Genomic DNA, 15,131 nt, shown 5'->3' with positions numbered 1-15,131 from the left:
AGAAATCACAAGGTGGTTTGGTTAAAAAAAAAATGCTGAACGCACTCTGATTTTGCAGACCAAATACATGGGACAATGTAGAATATACATTCAGGACACATTTATCTGGGAAAGACTTATTAAACAACCCAATATGACAACTAGCATTGAAGCAGACACACATCGGATGCGCATACTGCGATATAGAGGTATTTCTAGCTTACTTCTGACAAATGCATCTTTGGAATACCATTTCGTCATACGTAACTGAATTTCGTATTACCGATGCTATACGTTTTACTGTTAGTGAACTGTAGAATGGAAAACAAAATAGGAGAGTGGAGAGGTGATTTCCAAAAAAAATTTTTCGACTAATCTGGGTGCACCATTGTAATGTAAATTAAAAACTACAGAAATATTATTCCAAGATTCTTTTTATTTCAGTTACCGTTTCAATACCATTCATTCATTAGATTAATATTAAACTCATATTTTTTCAAGGCAGTGTTTCATCACCTTAACGGCCATATAGGGACGTATAAAAATATATGTTTCTTATTTTGCTGTTCAAAATAGAAATGCATCCCTTAGGGAGGCTTACTTGTCTGTTCTCCGTCGGCAACCAGAAGCACGAGAGGTGCAGGCGGACCGAGATGGGTTACAAATCCATCACGCCTCGGAGACGATTGACGGTGCTTCCGCGCCGCCGTTGAGGCATTATCGACTTAAGGCTGCGAATTGCCGCCGGATTAGAAGATGCGGCCCACTTTGTACCGGCGGGTCGCTCGACGGTGATCCCGGGCATTCAGTGGCGATTATTTGCAGAAGGCAGCGCGCGCGGCGCAATAAAACTGCCTGTCGCGTGCCCGCGGCGCGCCGCTCCCTGGATTAGGCACCTCTGGGATTAACAGAGGGAAGCCATAAATCGTCCTGAAATAATGCACAAACCGTGAATCATCAGTCGGCGGGAAATTAATAACAACAGGTATACCGCACGATATACAGTAAGTCCCACGAGCGCTAAGACCCAGGACGTCAGTTCTAAGGAAATCCGCATTCACATTTACTGCCGACATAGCTCCCCAATAATTTTAAAGTTGTCGGTTAACGCTCTGTCGGCGAGAAGTTCATTCGACGTGAGGCGGGATATGAATGAGAAAAAGAAACAGCCGTGACCTTACTAGGGACTATCAACCATCCGTAAAAGTTCAAATGGTTCAAATGGCTCTAAGCGCTATGGGGCTTAACATCTGAGGTCATCAGTCCCCTAGACATAGAATTACTTAAACCTAAGGACATCACACACAGCCATGCCCGAGGCAGGATTCGAACCTGCGACCGTAGCAGCAGCGCTATTCCGGACTGAAGCGCCTAGAACCACTCGGCCACTCCGGCCGGCCATCCGTCAAAAGTAATTTAGGAAAATCGTGATGTGCATAACACAATGGTCGTAGGGGATTTGTGACAGCTTCGATTACACACCTGTAGTCTTCACCAACATAAGTTGATAATACGTCTTATGTTATTGTTAACATTTTATTTTTCTTATTACAATTACGTATATTACAGGGTCAATACACAGCTGGCTAAGAAATTTTACTTTGATCTCTGGGCGCTGAACACAGCGACTCTTTTAAACGGCGCTCGACCCAAAGATATCTCGTTGGATCCCCGTAGCGCAAGAAAACTATGTACCACGGTTCTCGTCAGCAAAAGGTGAGGAGTTGGTGGTGTAATGCTTTGACTGTGTACAAATGTCTCAGACTTTCCTACCCAGGCTCTTCAAGTGAAGGCTTGTTAGATTATTGATGGTGATTCGTCTGCAGATGATATTCTCAGTAGCCTCCTTGCTGCTATCTGAGAATGCTTGAGTGTATCGTAGTTAATAGTAGAATCGAACACGGCTGAAAATATAAGAGAAAGTACAGACTTCCCAAGATAACTGCTGATGGGAGCTTACGAGTTGCTGCTCACTTCAGCATGAAATATGTCCCAGTTAGTTCAGATGTATCCATTGTCGTTGTTGTGATCTTCAGTCCTGAGACTGGTTTGATGCAGCTCTCCATGCTACTCTATCCTGTGCAAGCTTCTTCATCTCCCAGTACCTACTGCAACCTACATCCTTCTGAATCTGCTTAGTGTATTCATCTCTTGCTCTCCACCTACGATTTTTATCCTCCACGCTGCCATCCAATACTAAACTGGTGATCACTTGATGCCGCAGAACATGTCCTACCAACCGATTCCGTCTTCTAGTCAAGTTATGCCACAAGCTCCTCTTCTCCCCAGTTCTATTCAATATCTCCTCATTAGTTATGTGATCTACCCTTCTAACCTTCAGCATTCTTCTGTAGCACCACATTTCGAAAGCTTCTATTCTCTTCTTATGCAAACTATTTATCGTCCACGTTTCACTTCCATAGATGGCTACACTCCATATAAACACTTTCAGAAACGACTTACTGACGCTTAAATCTATACTCGATGTTTTCTACCCAGAAACGCTTTCTTTGCCATTGCCAGTCTACATTTGATATCCTCTCTACTTCGATCATCGTCAGTTATTTTGCTCTCCAAATAGCAAAACTCATTTACTACTTTAATGTATCCATACACGTTATGAAAACTGATGTACGTATGCCTGTATATTCCACATTTCCTAAACCACTCGATGGACTTCTACTAAACTTGGTACACATATTATTTACCGCCTGGAAAGAATCGCTATAGCGGCTGCGGTGGTCTAGCGGTTCTAGGCGCTCAGTCCGGAACAGCGCGACTGCTACGGTCGCAGGTTCGAATCCTGCCTCGGGCATGGATGTGTGTGATGTCCTTAGGTAGTTAGGTTTAAGTAGTTCTAAGTTCTAGGGGACTGATGACCACAGTAGTTAAGTCCCATAGTGCTCAGAACCATTTTTTTTTGAATCGCTATATTGTTTGACAAATACCGGCCTTAATCAAAATTCGTTGATTGAAGAATGCTGTGATCTGTTGTTCTCTCTCTTGTTTTTTCTTTATTCCTCTCTATGTGGAATTCTTCACTAAGTAGACACACCCCGCTTAAGAACCCTTCCATACACCCTTACTTTCACATATAATGGCAATGTCACTTATGAATCTTAAAGCTGTCACTCTTCATTATATTTACTGAAGCGTTCAGGACGTTGTTCGTCTTTCCTTCTTGTACTTACATTTTTGGGAATGTTCTTGTTACATGTAAATAATTAGACTTCGTGCAATGAAATCTCTTAAATCGTTGCCACTAATGGAAGTAACAAGAAACAAAAAAGAGAAAAAGGAAAGGACATAATCAAGCTAGCGCAGCTCGTTGGTATACCTTTGGTAATGTGAATGTGGACTTCATTAAATACTGTAAAATAACAACTACTTTATATGTGCTGAGTACAGTTGCTTCTATAACCGCAGTTAAATAAATCGGCGCCATGAAAACGCCGTATTTCGAGAAACTAGACTGTGCAATACGTAAGTCTAAACTCGACTACGACCTGTCAAGTATGACTACTAGTGGCTCATTAACAGCGTCAGCAGGCTAACTACCCAAGTCACTAATTTGGTGATGCATACATGCTTAAAACACTGCAGTCTTTCCAGTTATTATTTCCAGCTCAACCAAAAAATGTATTGTGAACTACATTTTAGGAATTATAAACATAGACATAAACATAGACTATATTGCCTGATGTACACTTCTATTATTATTATTATTATTACTGTTAGACTAAAACTGTCAAACACCCTAACCATAAAATTGTTACAATTTATTTAGTGTTTACATTTTTGGAAATCTTTTAATTCCTCCACTTACTACAGCAAGTGGCCTGGCATTCAGTAAATTCCTTTCCATTTCTGGTATTTTGCTCTGTTGGGATATCGCTTATACACATCATGGGGTGATTTTAGTTTTCTAGTTGCTTTTTCTGATTTCGGATGGGGCGTTTCCCAATCCCGCCAACTACCTTACAGATTAGGTGAACTCTACTGAAACCTAGCATCGTATTGGATAACTTAGGTTGTTTTATTTGGTCTAATTTGTCGTCTTTTTGCACCAGTATACAAATGGTAATATTTTTATAAATCAGTAGAATGGCATTTATTGAGCTGTCATAGTCATTCAGGTAACCCTTCCGAACTGGATGACTGTATGTGATGGATGACGCTATTGAAGAGGTGTATCGTTACATAATGTGATGGTTTCGTTTAGTAGGTCACTAGATAGGGGCCGGCCGGTGCGGCCGCGCGGTTCTAGGCGCTACAGTCTGGAACCGGGCGACCGCTACGGTCGCAGATTCGAATCCTGCCTCGGGCATGGATGTGTGTGATGTCCTTAGGTTAGTTAAGTTTAATTAGTTCTAAGTTCTAGGCGACTGATGACCTCAGAATTTAAGTCGCATAGTGCTCAGAGCCGAGCCAATAGATAGGGTATTGTCCATTGTGGCCATGTTTTGCTACTGACGCTATGAGTTTTATACTTAGTATTAAGCTATCCATTCTACTCGCCGTTAAGGCCGTTGAGCTCCGTGGCTGTGGTATATCGTAATTTAAGGAATATAGCAGCAAGCCACCTTTTTATGTATTTTTATTTAAAGCAATACTCATTTCGGGCGTTCTCCCATTTGCAGTCGGCGTAACACATACTTAAATCTTCATGAGCACGTAATTTGCACCTTTTTTGTTCTTTTTTTGTTCTTTTTTTTTGTCATCAGTCTACTGACTGGTTTGATGCGGCCCGCCACGAATTCCTTTCCTGTGCTAACCTCTTCATCTCAGAGTAGCACTTGCAACTTACGTCCTCAATTATTTGCTTGACGTATTCCAATCTCTGTCTTCCTCTACAGTTTTTGCCCTCTACAGCTCCCTCTAGTACCATGGAAGTCATTCCCTCATGTCTTAGCAGATGTCCTATCATCCTGTCCCTTCTCCTTATCTGTGTTTTCCACATATTCCTTTCCTCTGCGATTCTCCGTAGAACCTCCTCATTCCTTACCTTATCAGTCCACCTAATTTTTAACATTCGTCTATTGCACCACATCTCAAATGCTTCGATTCTCGTCTGTTCCGGTTTTCCCACAGTCCATCTTTCACTACCATACAATGCTGTACTCCAGACGTACATCCTCAGAAATATCTTCCTCAAATTAAGGCCGGTATTTGATATTAGTAGACTTCTCTTGGCCAGAAATGCCTTTTTTACCATAGCGAGTCTGCTTTTGATGTCCTCCTTGCTCCGTCCGTCATTGGTTATTTTACTGCCTAGGCAGCAGAATTCCTTAACTTCATTGACTTCGTGACCATCAATCCTGATGTTAAGTTTCTCGCTGTTCTCATTTCTACTACCTTCGTCTTTCTCTCAAATCATACTGTGTACTCATTAGACTGTTCATTCCGTTCAGCAGATCATTTAATTCTTCTTCACTTTCACTCAGGATAGCAATGTCATCAGCGAATCGTATCATTGATATCCTTTCACCTTGTATTTTAATTAAACTCCTGAACCTTTCTTTTATTTCCATCATTGCTTCCTCGATGTACAGATTGAAGAGTAGGGGCGAAAGGCTACAGCCTTGTCTTACATCCTTCTTAATACGAGCACTTCGTTCTTGATCGTCCACTCTTATTATTCCTTCTTGGTTGTTGTACATATTGTATATGACCCGTCTCTCTCTATAGCTTACCCCTACTTTTTTCAGAATCTCGAACAGCTTGCACCATTTTATATTGTCGAACGCTTTTTCCAGGTCGACAAATCCTATGCAATTATCTTGATTTTTCTTTAGCCTTGCTTCCATTATTAGCCGTAACGTCAGAATTGCCTCTCTCGTCCCTTTACTTTTCGTAAAGCCAAACTGATCGTCACCTAGCGCATTCTCAATTTTCTTTTCCATTCTTCTGTGTATTATTCTTGTAAGCAGCTTCAATGCATGAGCTGTTAAGCTGATTGTGCGATAATTCTCGCAGTTGTCAGCTCTTGCCGTCTTCGGAATTGTGTGCATGATGCTTTTCCAAAACTCAGATGGTATGTCGCCAGACTCATATATTCTACACACCAACGAGAATAGTCGTTTTGTTCCCTTCTGCCTTATTTGACCGTCAGTCCTCCAAAGCTCTTTTAAATTCCGGTTCTAATACTGGATCCCCTATCTCTTCTAAATCGACTCCTGTTTCTTCTTCTGTCACATCAGACAAATCTTCACCCTCATAGAGGCTTTCAATGTATTCTTTCGACCAATCTGCTGTCTGGTTGGTTGGTTGGTTGTTTTTGGGGAAGGAGACCAGACAGCGTGGTCATCGGTCTCATCGGATTAGGGAAGGTTGGGGAAGGAAGTCGGCCGTGCCCTTTCAGAGGAGCCATCCCGGCATTTGCCTGGAGTGATTTAGGGAAATCACGGAAAACCTAAATCAGGATGGCCGGACGCGGGATTGAACCGTCGTCCTCCCGAATGCGAGTCCAGTGTCTAACCACTGCACCACCTCGCTCGGTAATCTGCTCTCTTCTCTGCATTTAAGAGTGGAATTCCCGTTGCACTCTTAATGTTACCGCCGTTGCTTTTAATGTCACCAAAGGTTGTTTTGACTTTCCTGTATGCTGTGTCTGTCCTTCCGACAATCATACCTTTTTCGATGTCTTCACATTTTTCCTGCAGCCATTTCGTCTTAGCTTCCCTGCACTTCCTATTTATTTCATTCCTCAGCGACTTGTATTTATGTATTCCTGATTTTCCCGGAAAATGTTTGTACTTCCTCCTTTCATCAATCAACTGAAGTGTTTCTTTTGTTACCCATGGTTTCATCTACATCTACATTCACATCTACATTTATTCTCCGCAAGCCACCCAACGGTGTGTGGCAGAGGGCACTTTACGTGCCACTGTCATTACCTCCCTTTCCTGTTCCAGTCGCGTATGGTTCGCGGGAAGAACGACTGTCTGAAAGCCTCCGTGCGGGCTCGAATCTCTCTAATTTTACATTCGTGATCTCCTCGGGAGGTATAAGTAGGGGGAAGCAATATATTCGATACCTCATCCAGAAACGCACCCTCTCGAAACCTGGCGAGCAAGCTACACCGCGATGCAGAGCGCCTCTCTTGCAGAGTCTGCCAATTGAGTTTGTTAAACATCTCAAGAAAGGAAGGAATATGTTTACCTCCTCCTCTTGTGATTCTTGAACAGGGTATTCGCTATTACTAGCTGAAACTTGTTACAGAACTCAATTAGTCTTTCTCCTCTTTCATTCCTTGTCCCAAGCCCATATTCTCATGTAACCTTTTCTTCGCAGCTACCTTCTTTGTACCTGTGTTTTCCTTCCCAACTTCTGTGATGGCCCTTTTCAGAGATGTCCATTCCTCTTCAACTGTATTGCCTACTGCGCTATTCCTTATTGCTGTATCTATAGCGTTAGAGAATTTCAAACGTATCTCGTCATTCCTTAGTACTTCCGTATCCCACTTCTTTGCGTATTGATTCTTCCTGACTAATGTCTTGAACTTCAGCCTACTCTTCATCACTACTATATTGTGATCTGAGTCTATATCTGCTCCTGGGTTCGCCTTACAATCCAGTATCTGATTTCGGAATCCCTGTCTGACCATGATGTAATCTAATTGAAATCTTCCCGTATCTCACGGCCTTTTCCAAGTATACCTCCTCCTCTTGTGATTCTTGAACAGGGTATTCGCTATTACTAGCTGAAACTTGTTACAGAACTCAATTAGTCTTTCTCCTCTTTCATTCCTTGTCCCAAGCCCATGTTCTCCTGTAACCTTTTTGTTGTGTCTAGACAAGACAGCCTAGACACAATGAGAGGAAGCCGACAGGCACGCGCTAAGCCAAAGCAGGGTGCGTGGGGTCTGAAACAGGATACGTAATGAATGCTACAAAGAAAAGTACGTAGCTTCTGGATTCCTTAACTTTAATCCATCCTTTTGGTACATCTGGAGATTGTGGCGATACAAGTGAGACTCTTTAGATACATGCAATGTTACTAATGGCGCCTTGCTAGGTCGTAGCCATTGACTTAGCTGAAGGCTATTCTAACTATCTGCTCAGCAAAGGACCAAGGCTTCGTCAGTGTGCATCGCTAGCTACGTCGTCCGTACAACTGGGGCGAGTGCTAGTCCGTATCTCGAGACCTGCCTTGTGGTGGCGCTCGGTCTGCGATCCCTGACAGTGGCGACACGCGGGTCTGACATGTACTAATGGACCGCGCCGATTTAAAGCTACCCCCTAGCAAGTGTGGTGTCTGGCGGTTGCACCACATTCCTCCGCCGCAAATCGGCGAACGGTCGTGTTACAAGGCTTCCGCCCGCCGTGGGGAGGACCCCATGTTGACGTATGCGATGAGGTGGGGAGCCTAACAACAGGCGAGGCTGAGCCACCCGCACCCGGCCATTCGGTCCGAGGGGATCTAGGAAACGCCTGAAAACCTAGTCCAGGGTGCTCGTCAACATGCGGTGTATGCGCCCGTAAAGAGACAGGAGGGGCCGAAGGGTCGACCTCCATTGCGTCGGGGTATCCGACGCGCGATGACGTCATGTGGTCCGGAGCGGGCAAGAGTTCCATTGCGGAGGACAGCTGGTCATGGTAAGCGATCGGCGGCGCGTGACCCAGGGAGGCGCTTGGCGGCTGCAGCGAAGTGTCCACTGCGGACGGCGCCGGCGGGAGAACAGGCGGCGGCGGCGGCGGCTGCGGCGGCGCGTCGCCATGGGGCAAAAGGGAAGGCATCGTCGGTAACACCTGGGGATGAGGCGAGCCAGCAGATGGGTCCCCAGGGGGCTGACTGGACGGCACCGTCGCTGAAAGCAGACGGGGAGCGGCAGAACCCGTGCGCAAACAGAGGCGCAGCTGATTGAGATGCCGACGCACCTCACCAGAGGCCCCCAAAACCAAATACATCACGCGGTCGAGGCAGCGAAGAATGCGCCCTGCGAGCCAACGCCGTGAACCTCGATAGTTGCGATAGAATACAACGTCGCCTGGAGCAAAAGCAGAAGTCTGCCGCTGCACAGGAACCTGATGCGGCGGGTGCAGCAAAGACATCAAGGTTCGATGAGGACGACCGTGGAGCAACTCAGCCGGCGAGCGACCATCTCGGGGCTGAGAGCGATACGATGACAAAAAGCGCAACAACGCGTCCTCCCGAGAATGCGATTCTTTCAACTTCAACATCTGCGACTTGAAAGTCAGGAACAATCGTTCAGCGGCACCGTTTGACTGAGGCGAAAACGGCGCGGATGTCAGATGGTGAATACCATTGGCCTGGCAGAATGACTGAAATTCTGCGGACATGAATTGTGGGCCATTGTCGGAAACAATAGTCTGCGGAAGACCTTCAATGCAAAAGATAGGAGACAACGCTTGGATGGTGGCAGTTGACGTCGTGGAAGACATCCGGACAACAAAAGGAAAATTACTTAAGGCATCTACCAGAACCAACCATCGAGCATTCCAGAATGGACCAGCAAAATCGATGTGCAAGCGTTGCCAAGGGGAAGTGGCTTTTGGCCATGCAAAGACTTTCCGCAGCGGTGCGGATTGTTGTTCGGCACACGCCATGCTAGAAGAACACATATTCGTAATCGCAGCATCGATTCCGAACCAAGTACAGTGCTGACGAGCAAGTTGTTTCGTTCACACTATACCCCAATGTCCTTGGTGAAGAAGCCGTAAAACAGAGGACTGTAACGAACGTGGGACCACGACTCTGGACTGATCACTATCAGAACGCAACAACAAAACACCACGTCGAACAAAAAGTCTCTCCTTGTGAGCAAAAAATCGGCGAACCAACGGATCTTCGATCCGTGACTTTGACAAAGGCCATTGCGTAGCAACAAAACGCAAAACGGTAGCAAGGACTGGGTCAGTAGCTGTGGCTGTAGCTACACGACGAAAATCAGTCGGAAACGATTCGACCACTTCATCGGTTTCCAAATCAATGAACATGCAAGCAAGTTCGGAAGAATCGAATGCTCTACCCTCAGCAACAGGCAAACGGGACAACGCATCGGCGTTTCCGTGCTTAGCAGTGGACCGATTCAAGATATCGTAGTGGTACTGTGAGAGGCAAGTAGACCAGCGAATGAATTTCTGCGCTGTACGCGGAGGTACAGGCGTGTTCGGATGAAAAAGCGACGTCAAAGGTTTGTGATGATGGTAAAGTGACGACCATACAAGAAATCATGGAACTTAGTAACACCAAACACGAGAGCCAAAGCTTCATTCTCTATCTGTGAATAATTTCTTTGCGCAGACGAGAGCAATTGGGACGCAAAGGCAATAGAGTGATCATGCGATCCATCTTTGTGCGCAAGCACAGCACCGATCCAGAAATCCGATGCATCTACCATCAACAAAAGGGGTTTCTGGGGATCGAATGGCGTAAGGCAAGTATTTGAAAGCAACGCCGATTTCAATTGGCGAAAAGCGCGGTCGCATTCCGTCGTCCAGACGAACGGAACACCTGTACGGCGTAAGCGATGAAGCGGAGCTGAAAGGGAATAGGCATGGCGCACATTCACTCACACCTTGTGATTCTAAATCGTGTAATGTTCTTGCGACCTCATCACGCAATGCGTGAGGAACATTGCGCCCTCTGAAAAATTTCGGTTGCGCGGTGACTTTCAGTTCCAAATGTGCTTCATAGTTCTTAGCGCAACCTAAGCCCGGTGCAAAAATGTCTGCAAATTCATCACACAGACTAGAAACACTGTCTGAAGGCACAGTCTTATTCACTGATAGGACCTGATTTACAATAGACAAGTTAAACAATTGAAATAAATCTAATCCAAACAAGTTCACTGCAGTAGAAGAACGAAGAACGTAAAATGACACAAGTTTTGTTTGTCCCTTATATGTTGCAAGAAGGCTGCACTATCCTAACACAGGGATATTCTGACCTGAATAACTATTTAACTTAACATTTGCGGCACGCAACGGAGGTTTGCCCAGTAGTTTGTACGTGTCATGATTGATCAATGAAACTGCAGCTCCGGTATCGAGCTGGAATGGGATCACTCTGCCTTCAAAGTCCAAGTCTACAAAAAGTTTATTGTCCTGCTGACGACAAGAGCGACTGTCTCGTGCAATTTGAACTGGCACTGGTACAGAAGCACTTACGACTTGACGCGATTTCCTGCGACGTCGACGCACAGTATTTGTGGGATGAACACAGTCACTGTTAGAGACAGTGGCACTGGACGAAGTGGAATTAACTACATGAATGTCCATGGGCGAAGGTGCACGAGCCTGAGTATTCTTGGTTCGATTTCGCCGCGAAGCAAAGGGCCTGGAATGATTGTGATTGTCTGATCTGAGCTTTTTCTGGCAAACACTTTGAACATGTCCTTTCTTATTACAGTAAAAGCAAATAGCTTGGCATGACGGGCAATTGTCACGCGAATGTCTAGTAGCACACCGCGGGCATGATTTCACTGCATTTGTATGCTGGCGTGGCACACCTGGTTTAGAGCGTGGCGGCAGCTGCGTGGACGTGCGCGAGGGCAGTTTATCGGTCCGCGCAGCGCGCCCGGCGGGCCGGTTAATGTTACACATGGCTGGCGAAGTTGCAAATGATTCCTGAGCAAAGTCAAGTGTGTCTTGTCTATCCAATATGTCGATCACTTGTTGAAGGGAGGGATTGACGAGTTTCAAAATCTGTTCCCGTATGCGAACATCAGAAATGTTCTGTGCTATTGCATCATGTACCATAGTATATAGTATCTGAATAAGGGAGTCCACACTCACACTCAAAAGCACAACCCCTAGTAAGGCCTTGCAATGTTGCAACCCACTCCCTATTAGTCTGACCAGCCGTACGTTTTGTACGAAAGAACGTATACCTTTTTGCAACTACATTAATTGTTTCCTTGAAATAGGCATCTAACGCCGACAAAATTTCTTCGTAGCACAGAGTTGCTACGTCACGTCGGGGAAATAATTTCACAATCACATGGTACGTTTGCACCCCTACACACGCCAATAAATGAGGCTGCCGCTCGTTACCTTGAATTCTGTAGGCAGCGAGATGAAATCCAAACTGGCGTGACCACTCCGTCCATGTTTCTTGATCTGGGTCAAATATCCGGAACGGGGGTGCAACATCATGTTGTGGCTGTGGTAGCAGTGGAGCGGCGGCTGCCGCATCGTTTTGCATTGCACGTTGACCCTGGACAAGCTGTCCAAGGGCATCCAATCTCGCCTGCGTCTGCTGATTCTGCAAGCGATAAAATTCGGACAGTACATCTGGCGAAGCCATGACACAAGTAATGCAAGCAATTAGAAAGAACAAGACCCATTCCGTTGACTCGTCGCCAAAAATTGTTGTGTCTAGACAAGACAGCCTAGACACAATGAGAGGAAGCCGACAGGCACGCGCTAAGCCAAAGCAGGGTGCGTGGGGTCTGAAACAGGATACGTAATGAATGCTATAAAGAAAAGTACGTAGCTTTTGAAATACTTAACTTTAATCCATCCTTTTGGTACATCTGGAGATTGTGGCGATACAAGTGAGACCCTTTAGATACATGCAATGTTACTAATGGCGCCTTGCTAGGTCGTAGCCATTGACTTAGCTGAAGGCTATTCTAACTATCTGCTCGGCAAAGGAGCGAGGCTTCATCAGTGTGCATCGCTAGCTACGTCGTCCGTACAACTGGGGCGAGTGCTAGTCCGTATCTCGAGACCTGCCTTGTGGTGGCGCTCGGTCTGCGATCCCTGACAGTGGCGACACGCGGGTCCGACATGTACTACTGGACCGCGGCCAATTTAAAGCTACCACCTAACAAGTGTGGTGTCTGGCGGTGACACCACACTTTTCTCCTACTCCTTCCCCTACAACTGCATTCCAGTCGCCCATGACTATTAGATTTTCGTCCCCCTTTACATACTGCATTACCCTTTCAATATCCTCATACACTTTCTCTATCCGTTCATCTTCAGCTTGCGACGTTGGCATGTGTACCTGAACTATCGCTGTCAGTCTGCTGTCGATTCTGATTAGAACAAACCGGTCACTGAACTTTTCACAGTAACACACCCTCTGCCCTACCTTCCTATTCATAACGAATCCTACACCTGTTATATCATTTTCTGCTGCTGTTGATATTACCCGATACTCATCTGACCAGAAATCCTTGTCTTCCTTCCACTTCACTTCACTGACCCCTACTATATCTAGATTGAGCCTTTGCATTTCCCTTTTCAGATTTTCTAGTTTCCCTACCACGTTCAAGCTTCTGACATTCCATGCCCCGACTGGTAGAACGTTATCCTTTCGTTGATTATTCAATCTTTTTCTCATGGTAGCCTCCCCCTTGGCAGTCCCGTCCCGGAGATCCGAATGGGGGACTGTTCCGGAATCTTTTGCCAATGGAGAGATCATCATGACACTTCTTCAATTACAGGCCACATGTCCTGTGGATACACGTTACGTGTTTCCATTGCCTTCTGCATCCTCATGTCGTTGATCATTGTTGATTCTTCCGCCTTTAGGGGCAATTTCCCACCCCTAGGACAAGAGAGTGTCCTGAACCTCTATCCGCTCCTCCGCCCTCTTTGACAAGGCCGTTGGCAGAATGAGGCTGACTTCTTATGCCGGAAGTCTTCGGCCGCCAATGCTGATTATTTAACAAAATGTAGGCAGTGGCGGGGATCGAACCCGGGACCGAAAACGTTTTTGATTATGAATCAAGGACGCTACCCCTAGACCACGACTACACCTGGCCTGTGCCAAATAGCGGTTTCTTTAGCTACTACACTTCACGCGTTGTTCGATTACAACTTATTACTCCTTAGATGCACTTACTCTCAGTTCTGTTTGTTGTCTCTCCTGATCTCCGTATTTATAAATGTGGCACAAACACTTTTCCTTTGGTGATGCATGAAAACAGCACAACATTCATCAGTTTGCCGAATGACTTGCTTTCATGTAAACAAACATTTCAGTTGGCATTTTCACTGGGCACATGGAGCAGTCTAAAAGGCAGTCGATGTATCGATCAATTTCTCAAGAAGATTTAAATACGCATCACGCAAACTGGAGATGAGTGAAATCTCGGAAAACACCCATTGAGATTGATAAAATATACATAAAAATTACTTTATTTGTTAAAACTATTTATGGTCAGAGGTTTTTTTTACTAAAACATATCCGTTTCTATTAATCTATCTTTTTCTCTACTTTCAAGGGTACAGCGGGATGTTCGATATTCAGTCCACTGTATAGCCCAGTTTACACTAGGCGAATAACAGGCGAGATTAGAGTATGTCCCCATTAGGAATATTTGAATTCGTTCCTCAGTCAATGCCTTTCGGACCAAAATGTAGAGTCTTGAGGCATGTCAGATTAACTGCTTATATGACGGATTCCTTTCTGCACTCATGTGAAAGACCTCACACTTCTCATTATATCGGTTCATATGTTCTTCACAGATAAATATAACTGATTATACAGACATTATTTTCAATTTATAATCAGTTGTCGACAATACTGTGTCATTATGTACAGTTAGTTTTTACAGATACCTTTAAAAATATTTGGATTCGCCACAGTTTTGGTCTTTAGCAGTGTGTGCCATGATCAGACAATTTATCGCAACCTAAAGTTGTTCGGTACATAGTTTCCTCTTATACATTTAAATACGTTATTCCACAATGCAAATCAAAGCTTGTGGTTTTAAGGGAGTGTGCTCTGAGTAAAACAGTGTTCTGTCACCTTCCATGGACTCAAGCCGATTCGTTTCATACTCAGACGGAGGAGCATGCAAAGGAGTTCAGATCCACAATCGAACACACCAAGTAAAGCATATTAATGTCGACATCGAAATATATGTGTACAGATTTCAGTAATCTTGTAGTGAGAAGATATAAATTATTTACGTCTACCTTACTAATATATACTTTACAGATACAACACCGTAAATTATGATATAACGATTTTACAATTATTCTACAGAAATAAGTGTAAATTTACTTAACTTTCTCTTTCTGTCGAACCAGTTATCTTACACTGTTAGAAGAAATTGTGGATAAGGTTTTATCAGAATTGCTAAGGAAAGGTTTTTTTGTATTACGAAACTAAATATTACTTTTTTTCAGATTAAAGAGAGATTCAGTTATCTCATGATTTCTTATTACGCA

Source organism: Schistocerca serialis, chromosome 1, assembly GCF_023864345.2.
Source record: "Schistocerca serialis cubense isolate TAMUIC-IGC-003099 chromosome 1, iqSchSeri2.2, whole genome shotgun sequence".
Classification (NCBI taxonomy): Eukaryota; Metazoa; Arthropoda; class Insecta; order Orthoptera; family Acrididae; genus Schistocerca; species Schistocerca serialis.
This window is presented reverse-complemented; position numbering follows the sequence as displayed.